Genomic DNA, 9,577 nt, shown 5'->3' with positions numbered 1-9,577 from the left:
GTAGCCAGGATTCAAAGTTACTTGCGGCTGACCATACACTATAATTGATATAAAAAATTAATTAATTTAAAAATACAAATAAAAATAAAAAACTATGTGAATATTAATTTTTCAAAAATATAAAATATTTAATATTCAATACATTCAAAAGCATAGAATAAAAATATTATTGAAGTTGTTAATGTGGATGAACCGCAAGCGCACGGTTGTCGTCAAGTAATAAAATTTATAAAAGTCGATCCCACGAGAATTGAAGTTTAAATGCTAGTTGGTCCTACACTTCAAATCTAACTAGATAAAATCGATAATAGGTTGTTTTGAGATTTTCAATCAAATATATATGTAAAAGAAAGAAAATTGAGGTAGTCTTTAATTCAGAAGATGTTATAGGTCGAAGGTTTCATTGTAATGGTGAATGTTGTACTACGAATTGACTCATTCCTAGTTCTCTTCTTATATGTTTGTAGGACAGTCTAAAGATTTACCGAATGTCACCCCGCGATGGTGTATCGGAGTACTTCCCTTGCCAATAACCAAGTATGTCATCAAGTGAGGAAGTAACTTAGAGAGTCCGGGTTTTTAGTAGAGTACCTCCTATCACAAGGTCTCTCCCAGGTATACGTCTATAAATTACGTAGGTCACTTACGTAGCATATGATTAGGAAAGCCTATTAAGTTAAGTGATAGACTTATTCATCCATATAATCGTCATCCCTTAGGAGATTACATTCCATATAGAATGATAGTTACCTTAGATACTCAACTTAGAAACAAACATCCTAAAGTCATACCAAGCTATATCAGAATGCACACTCAAAAGAGATGGCGATTTATGCATCTGATCAATGAAAATTTAGGTTCATGCATAGTCCCAATTTAGACACACAGCAATGTATCTACTCAGAATAAGATCTATGCATACAAAAATGCAATGTAGATAGACAAATTAATGATCATAAAGGAAAGCTTCTATGCAAGCATTTCATCAAACAGAACAAGTGCATACAAACTTTATCAAACTAGAAAATTGGCAATTCATAGAGTTTACATCATCCACATATTACAATTATATCTTATGTTCTAGAACAGTATAAATCTACTCCATAATAGGAAGAAATACAATCCAAAACTCAAAAACATAGAAATTTCCAAAACCATAAGGAAAGGAAGTAGAAACTTATCCTTTAACATCAAGTGAAGTGCTTGGATGTAGATCTTAGAATGTCGATGAGGATGGAGCAGCAAAATAGCCTCAGATCGTCTAGATGACGACTCCGGATGCAAGGATTCAACCTAGATGGTCTCCTCCTGTCCACCAAGCTTCCCCCCTTAGGAAGGAGATGAAGTGCCTCTTTTATAAGGGTGAGGCACGAGGTGGTCGTGCCTCTAGGCATGGCCAAACCGGCTCTTGGCTACCTGGTCGTGCCTTAAGGCACAGCTAGAGCCAAGTTGGCTCTGGCTCAAATAGCTAGGCCATGCAAAATGGCACGGCCAAAGCTCTCCTTTGTCTACTTAGCCGTGTGTTTTGGCTCGGCTTAGGCAGAGGTTGACTTGTTTTGCCTTCATGGCCATGCCATTTGGCATAACCTGTTATTCAAAATTGGAAATCTGGAGACGTGGTCATGCCTCAAGGCATGACCAAACCCATTCTGGCTCTAGAATGTGGCACGGGTAAGGTCTTTGGCCATGCCTTTTGGCACAGCCAGAGCCATTCTTGCTCGCTTCTTTACCTTGGGCACTACATTCCTCAGCTTTTCTCTCCACGGGTAGACAAAGCCAAGTCCCGGTCTTCATCAAATGATCTTCCTTTGCACCTTTAGAATCCTTTTTGTAGGATCGAAAAGAATTTAGATATCTTCACAATGGTATGATATTTTTCACTTTGGGCCTAAACCCTCATGGTTTTGCTCTTGGGATCTACCCAAAAGGCCTCATTCAAATGGAGATATCTTTTTCTTATAAACCCATGATTTTTCCCATTTATTTTTCAATATGGGACTATGTTTGCAATCTTGCAACCCCAATAATCCCCCCCCCTCAAACAAAGGACCACATGGCCCCCCTCAAGTATCGGATCACTCTTGACCTGCTTAGGGTCTCCCCTCGGGCATCAGGTCACTCTTGACCTGCTCAGGGTCCCCTCAAGTATCAGGTCACTGACTTGCTCAGGGCCTCCCCTACTTCGTTCAAGGTTTCATCCACATGGTTCGATCTTGGATCATGGCTTTGCCTCGTGCTTCTTCTAAAGGTTAGCCCGGTGAAGAACGACCTCTCTCTGATACCAATTGTAGGATCGAAAAAAATTTAGATATCTCCATAATAGTATGATATTGTCCACTTTGAACCTAAGTCCTCATGTCTTTATTCTTGGGCTCTACCCAAAAGGCCTCATGCTAATGGAGATATCTTTTTCTTATAAACCCATGATCTTTTTCATGTATTTTCAATGTGGGACTATGTTTGCAACCTTGCAACCCCAATACATTTCCACTCCAGACTGCTTCTAAAAATGAAAATAGACTCCGAGCATACCTTTGAATGCAAGAGAGTAATTATGCTGAAATTAATATGATACAGGGTGCAAAAGCATATATTATACATAATGAATGCAAGAAGATGTGCGTTAAACCCTACAAAATAACATATATAATATACGTACATCACACCCCCAAACTTAAACCTTTGCTTGTTGTCAAGCAAAATCTGTAATCCAGATTCATGAGTTAAAATGTGTATACCTAATGATTGTATCCATTTCTATCAAACTAGCAAAATCAATGAGAATAATCAAGAATGGTCTAAAATAAAGCACTTAATTGTTATCAAATAAAATTTTACAGTCTAGAAACATATGTAGGAATAAGTGCATCATAATCCTTGGTGAATTAACTTAACTCTATCAAATAATATCAATAATGAGCATGACCATAAATGGATTTAATCTTAGTTTATGAATAAGTTCTCCATGTTCAATGCAAATCGTGGCCTAAATTCCTCAAGTATTCACTCCTAATCCTAGTCAAGTTGTCATTAAACCATCTTTTCCTTTCATTTCCAATAGAAACACTGCTTAGTTCATCTATCCTAAATCTACCTAAGGTCTAAAGAATGTGCTAGATATTAAGAGAAATCTAGTGTTTGTTTTCCTAGTAATCTAACTCGGTCTCAAAGGGGCAAACAACTAGTTTCCACTCATGACAACAAATTTTTCAATCCCTTATTTCATCATTTGCTTCTCTTTTTTTTTCTTTTTCTTTTCTTCAACTGCACATTTGTAAAAATGCAATTGATGGGATTTACATTTTTCCAAATGAGTTTTAATGATTCGAGCATCAATCTAATGACCAAGATGTAGTTAAGAAATCATCATGAAAATTCAAGTACTCATCAAGTCTAATGAATCATGACTATTTTCGGAACTGTCAACTATCAAAATAGGCAAAGTGTAAAGAGATCCTTAAGTTAGATTAGAATCAAATCTTTTCAATAAAATCCAATGCTCATGTCCTAGTATTGAAGATAGAGAAAAATAGATCACCAAACATACTAGCACTAATTACCAATCATATGGATCTAAACAATAAACGTGTGAAAAATTTTGTTATCAAACAAATGCTATGCTCATTCTGGTTCACTAAAGATAGAAAAAAAAATTTAATCACTACATATACTAGCATTGAAAAAATGTAACTCATGAAATCCAGATAATAAACATGCTAGAAGTTTACTCTTGGATAAGTCAGCAATAATAGTGTGGATAGTGTAACTTAAATGACTCAAATCATGAGAGAAAATAAAGTGCAAATGTACTAAGAAAGCAAACATGGAAAAAAATAAAGTACAATTATACATACCCCCCAGACTTGAACACTTCATTGCCCTCAATGAAAGTAAACCTATGGGGGTGGGTAACGAAAAGGGGGAGGGAATCGGGTAGATTGACTACCCGAAAGAGGTCTGCAATCTGGCCCAGGGAGATATCTAGGGACTCAAGGGAGGTGGCTCATGTTCTCATGGTAACGATATATCGAGGCCACCTACTGTCTAATGATATCCATGGAGTCCATGAATTTATTCATTCTCTCTTAGTAAGTGTAATAGTCTCCCACAAAATTAGATACCCCTACTTCTGAAATTGATCCTACACATATTTGAACTGATCAGGAGTAAAGTCACAGTGATCCTCTAACATCTTATGAGAAATGTCTTGCTTCTCATGAAGAGAGTCCAATGATGTACGGAAAGCAGAGAAATCAAAACTAGAAGAACTCGTACTACCATAAGCAAATGAATATCTAGTCGGGTCAGGAAATCCGACCGACGGTGGGCCTCTAGACAATGGAAACTCATGATGCTCTCTAGGGGATGTTGAGGAACCGGGAATTGGATCTTTGATAATCCAATTGTTTGGGTTGCGAATCGTTGTGGAGTCAGGATTTGGTAAAGGGATAGGGAATCCATCCCTTCTAGGAAAACTAAACCCATTTTTGTCCCAACAAATCATCCTTATTGCTAAGCATGCGTCTATATCTATTTTGATATTGCCATGTATAGCTTCTAAACACGAGAGATCTAGCTCAAGTTTCTTAGCATTGGTTGTAATGTATCCCCTAAACACAATTGCCCCTGAGTTCACCTTACCTGCCCTCTGCATAGTTTGTAAAAAGTAGAACCCTCCATCAAATTCAACTTGGTGAATCATAGCCTATATAGAGTAAAGCTCCACTTTCCTTACCACTCTGTCACTCTCACTTCTACCATAGACTGTCTTGCTCATAACACGGTGGAGGTATCGAAAGACAAGGTTTTGCATTTGGGAGGCTTTAGATCTAGACTGGCCATGAGGTTCATTCAGACCAGTGATTAAACTCCAAAAGGAGTTAGCATTATATCTAGAATCAAACTTGTGAGGCACCCCTATAAATTCATACAAAGTCCAAAGGTAATCATGATTCATTAATCTAAAACTAATTTGTCCGTCATGATCATCATCAAAAGTGAAATTAGACTCTAAAGAAATCAAAAATTCAAGGGCAAGTCGTGGGTAGGTTGGTTCACTAGTATACATCATGTCACATTATCACTACAATCTAGATTACCAATCAACCAATCTACATCATCTTTGATTCCTAGATACTCCATGGTGGTACTGTCCATGTAGAGTGTACAAACTAACTTACGGCTTAACAAATTATCAAATCTGGATTTTTTATCTTCATTTCTAAGCATAACACCAAATTCGTTAGTGCACTACAAGAAAATAGGGCTTCATAAATGGATTTTTAAAATGAAATTAAAATCTGTTTTAGATTTTAGTAAATCAGAGACGGTTTTGCAACAGAATTATCATTCCGTTTCACATAAATAAAATGTAATATACAAATAAAAAATTGAGATAGAATTTAAAATGAATTAGAAACAAATTTATAAATATAATTTTATAAACAAAAATAAATATGGATTAAAAATAAAATCTGATACGAAATTATATTTGTCCAACAAATCTATTTTTAAAAAATTTAAACGAATAAAATTTTATTTTTAATTTATATAAATTAGAAAGGATTTATTAGATAATTATTAATTTATTTTGTTTTAATAAAATAAAATTTGTTTTCTCCTCAATCCCTAATCTTCTCTTCCTTGTTTGACACCCGTCGCATCCACACGACCCTGCAACTACTTGTTCGTGGTCTTCTGCCATGGACGACGACAAGAGCGTAGGGTGCGATCGCTTCCCTAAGATTTAACAAAAAAGGATACCGCAATCTGTCGACAGGGCAGCAGAGGCGCGACCTCGCCGTGCCCGCCACTGCTTCGCAGGGAGGTTACGAGGTCACGAGGTCGGGTGCGACCTCAACCACATGCAATTTCATCCGTGAGGCGGAGCTCGGAAACCTTCGAAGCAATTTCGTCCGTGTTGGTCGATCGATCGATCGATCTTCGAGCGTATTGGACGGTGGTGTGGCAGATCCGGCGATGGGGGAGGCGATCCTTTCAGATCTTTTCACCAATGTCCTAATCACGGTGACGGCCATCGTTGGGATCACGTTCGCGCTCTTGCAGTGGATCTTGGTCTCCAAGGTGTGATTATCGCCGGCGGAGGCTGACGCGGAGGGCACCGGCAAGAATGGGTACTCTGAGTACTTGATCGACGAGGAGGAGGGGCTCAATGATCACAATGTGGTCGTCAAGTGTGCCGAGATCCAGAGAGGCATTTCGGTAGGAGCTACTTCTTTCCTTTTCACTGAATACCAGTATGTTGGAATCTTTATGGCTATTTTTTCCATACTGATCTTCCTCTTCCTTGGCTCCATCGAGGGCTTCAGCACAAAGAGCCAACCCTGCACTTACAACAAGGACAAGACTTGCAAGCCATCCCTTGCCAATGCCATCTTTATCACATTGTCTTTCTTACTTGGAGGTTTGGTATCTGGATTCCTTGGCATGAAGATTGCAACATATGCTTATGCTAGGACAACTCTTGAGGCAAGAAAGGGTGTTGGGAAGACTTTCATCACTGCATTCCGATCAGGCGCTGTCATGGCCTTTTTGCTAGCCGCTAATGGACTTTTAGTTCTCTTTATTTCTATTAACTTATTCAAATTGTATTATGGTGATGACTGGGAAGGTCTTTTTGAGGCTATCACTAGCTATGGCCTTGGTGAGTCTTCCATGGCTCTCTTTGGTAGGGTTGGCGGCGGTACCTATACCAAAGCTACTGATGTTGGGGCTGATCTAGTTGGGAAGGTCGAGAGGAACATTCCCGAGGATGATCCAAGGAACCCAGCTGTTGTTGCCAACAATGTCGGTGATAATGTCGGTGATAATGTCGGTGGCATTGCTGGAATGGGGTCAGACCTCTTTGGCTCTTATGCTGAATCTTCATGTGAAGCTCTAGTTGTTGCTTCAATATCTTCCTTTGGAATCAACCATGATTTGACAGCAATTGCGTGCCCTCGAACAAGCTGCGATACTGATCTTTCAAGTTGCATTCCACTGAGTTAGGGTTTAAAGAATTTCATCAAGATAGCTAGAGTTCTTTTGCTCAAAATGCAGAAATTTGATGGAGACTACTATCCTGAGGTATTGGACTTTATCCATTTTCATCATCTTTGTTATTCCTCTCTTCAATATTTTGCTTGTTAAACTGCAAACTTTTCTACTGGCTTTAGGCTCCTTTGGAACACCATTAAAGGTTTTCTTGACCCAAAAACAACTTCAAAGATACATGTAAGTTTTCTAATATTGAAAGTGTCTTATTTTCTGGTATTTATTGCAATACGTTTTGACTACTATATCACGAAGGTACTGGGAACAAAGTTCTAGAGTGCATTTCTTGAACTTATCAACTCTTTATACGGTCATATCTTTCTCGTCGTGATACTACTAATATTTGTTCTTTTGATGGTTAAATTACATGCTCTTCAAATTTCAGCCAACTTCTAGATTTCTTGAGTGACTTATGCACTTGCTCTAGTAAGGTGGATGTTTGAAGTTCAACAAAGGGCCATGGAATAATCCCAACATTATGGAGGTACAGTTATTCACATCTGTATCAATTCATTTCTAAGACCTTTCAGGAATATTTGTGCTTGAAAAATATGTTGTTTACGTTGATACTACTCTACATGATTCATTATTTCATTCCATGTCATATTGTTTCTTAGGTGTTGAAGCAATCACTATTTTATCCTTAAAATAAGTAATGTATTTTTTTTTATTTTAGCTTGTACATAATGTTGAACCAACATTGTTAAGGCATACTAGATGAATGTCAGAAGGAGATGAAGCCTTTGTAGGGTCATATCTTTTGAGGATAAGTTTTTTATCTAACTATTTTTTTTGTTCCTCATTTTTCTGGATACATTGTGTAATGTCCTTTATTGAAATTTCTTTTTTCCTTCTTTGTTTTTTTGGATGAAATATCCTTAGAAGGAGATGAAGCCTTTGTAGGGTCATATCTTTTGAAGATAAGTTCTTTTATCTAGCTTTTTTTTGTTCCTCATTTTTCTGGATACATTGTGTAATGCCCTTTATTGAAATTTCGTTTATCCTTCTTCATTTTTTTTGGATGAAATATCCTTTCTTCTTCATCATTAGGGAAGAAGTAGCAGTACATGGGCAATTGATTATGAATCAAATATTGATAATCAAGTTCCTAAAACTATTGAGCATTGGCATCTAGCTGCGGTGGGTATGCTTATTTCCCAAATAGCCCAAATCTCTCCCATTTATTTATTCCTCTTTTCTTTTGTGCTGCTTTTGCCTAACCATTTCAAAAAATTTGTAGGAAATATTCATGTGCCTCTTCTTTATGGCTCATTTTATGTTAGTTTAGGTATTGAGATTTGATTTGATAAATGTTAGCATCAATTAGGATGTTTTCCTTAAAAAACATAAACAACTTGTTCATTTTATTCTTTGTGCTCCAAAACTTGATTAAACTTTTGCTAACCTTGGCATTTGTTTCATACATTGCATAATGTCATGAGATATTATTTCCCATAGAAATGCCAGGTTTCAATTTGATCAATTCGGTAATTTTTCTTTTATTTTGTTTCATGAAACATGTTGACAAAGTGTAGTATATATGAATAACAAAAGCATATACAATTCTCAATCACCAAAATGCGTTGACAACGTTGATACTAGTACTATATCTTATGATATTTGTTATGATTCCAATGTGTTTTATTATGTGTTGATCAGACATGCTTTGTCATGCTTCAACGTTCAAATTGAATACTAGTAATCTTTATTTTTTTCATCACCAATTCTTCCATTCATTATCTTGCATTCAATTAATCCAGCCATCATGATTATCATTTTCACAACTCATTCTATCTTGTAAAAGTAATCTTCCATTCATGTACTTGTTAAGTCATAGATTTTAACATTGACAACATCGACATGACACAAGAACTCATAATTTACCTAAAAATGTTTTCTTTTTCAAAATTCTTCAATTTACATGCATAATCCAATTTGTATCTCAATTGTTTTATTTTATATTGACATATTTATATATGATTGTAGAAAAAAGATTTGGGACGAGAAGTTTTTGAATGAATGCATAAAAGAAAGCAAGGTACCCAGTTTATTGACAACAAATTGGTATTCGTAAAGAAAAGCTTATCGAGAAAGGTAGGAAAATTGAAGAAAAACTCAAGAAGATGGTTCGTAAGATGATTCAAGAGGTGGAATATATAATCATTCATATCTAGAAGGATCTAATCCCCATGAGCATTGTGATAGATGAAATACATATTAAATTATTGTACTTGGATTTAAAAATTTATCAATATCTTACAATTTGATTATGGTGAAATTTATTTAGATTATGTGAATATTTATTATCTCAATATTAATTGTATTATACTTTTGGATTAGAAATTAGTTATTTTAAATATTTTAAATTTATTTGAAATGTGTGAGTGTTTCTTGTAAAGGTAATATGTAGATATGAATATATAAATAGAATTTAATAAAAAAAATTAGCTATTGATTTATAAATAGATTTATAAATAGATTTAAATTATATTTGATATGTCATTTAAGACAGATTAATGACTGA

General features: G+C 35.9%; 1 long non-coding RNA gene across 6 annotated transcripts; it reads left to right on the top strand.

The window, feature by feature from the left end:
* The first annotated feature begins 5,648 nt into the window (after positions 1–5,648).
* Positions 5,649–9,323, top strand: LOC122016672. Of its 6 annotated transcripts, none has more exons than XR_006121172.1 (7): positions 5,649–6,222; positions 6,330–6,854; positions 6,947–7,086; positions 7,176–7,233; positions 7,439–7,537; positions 7,730–8,193; positions 9,040–9,323. It is a non-coding gene; the product is annotated as an uncharacterized LOC122016672 (long non-coding RNA). The 6 variants fall into 6 exon arrangements; XR_006121171.1 differs by having other exon boundaries at positions 6,330–7,086; positions 7,730–7,798; positions 7,936–8,193; XR_006121173.1 differs by having other exon boundaries at positions 6,330–7,086; positions 7,936–8,193.
* Positions 9,324–9,577: the final 254 nt, after the last annotated feature.

The sequence above is a fragment of the Zingiber officinale genome, chromosome 8B (genome assembly GCF_018446385.1).
Source record: "Zingiber officinale cultivar Zhangliang chromosome 8B, Zo_v1.1, whole genome shotgun sequence".
NCBI lineage: Eukaryota > Viridiplantae > Streptophyta > Magnoliopsida > Zingiberales > Zingiberaceae > Zingiber > Zingiber officinale.
The sequence above is the reverse complement of the archived record's forward strand: the minus strand, read 5'-3'. Positions and strand labels throughout refer to the sequence as shown.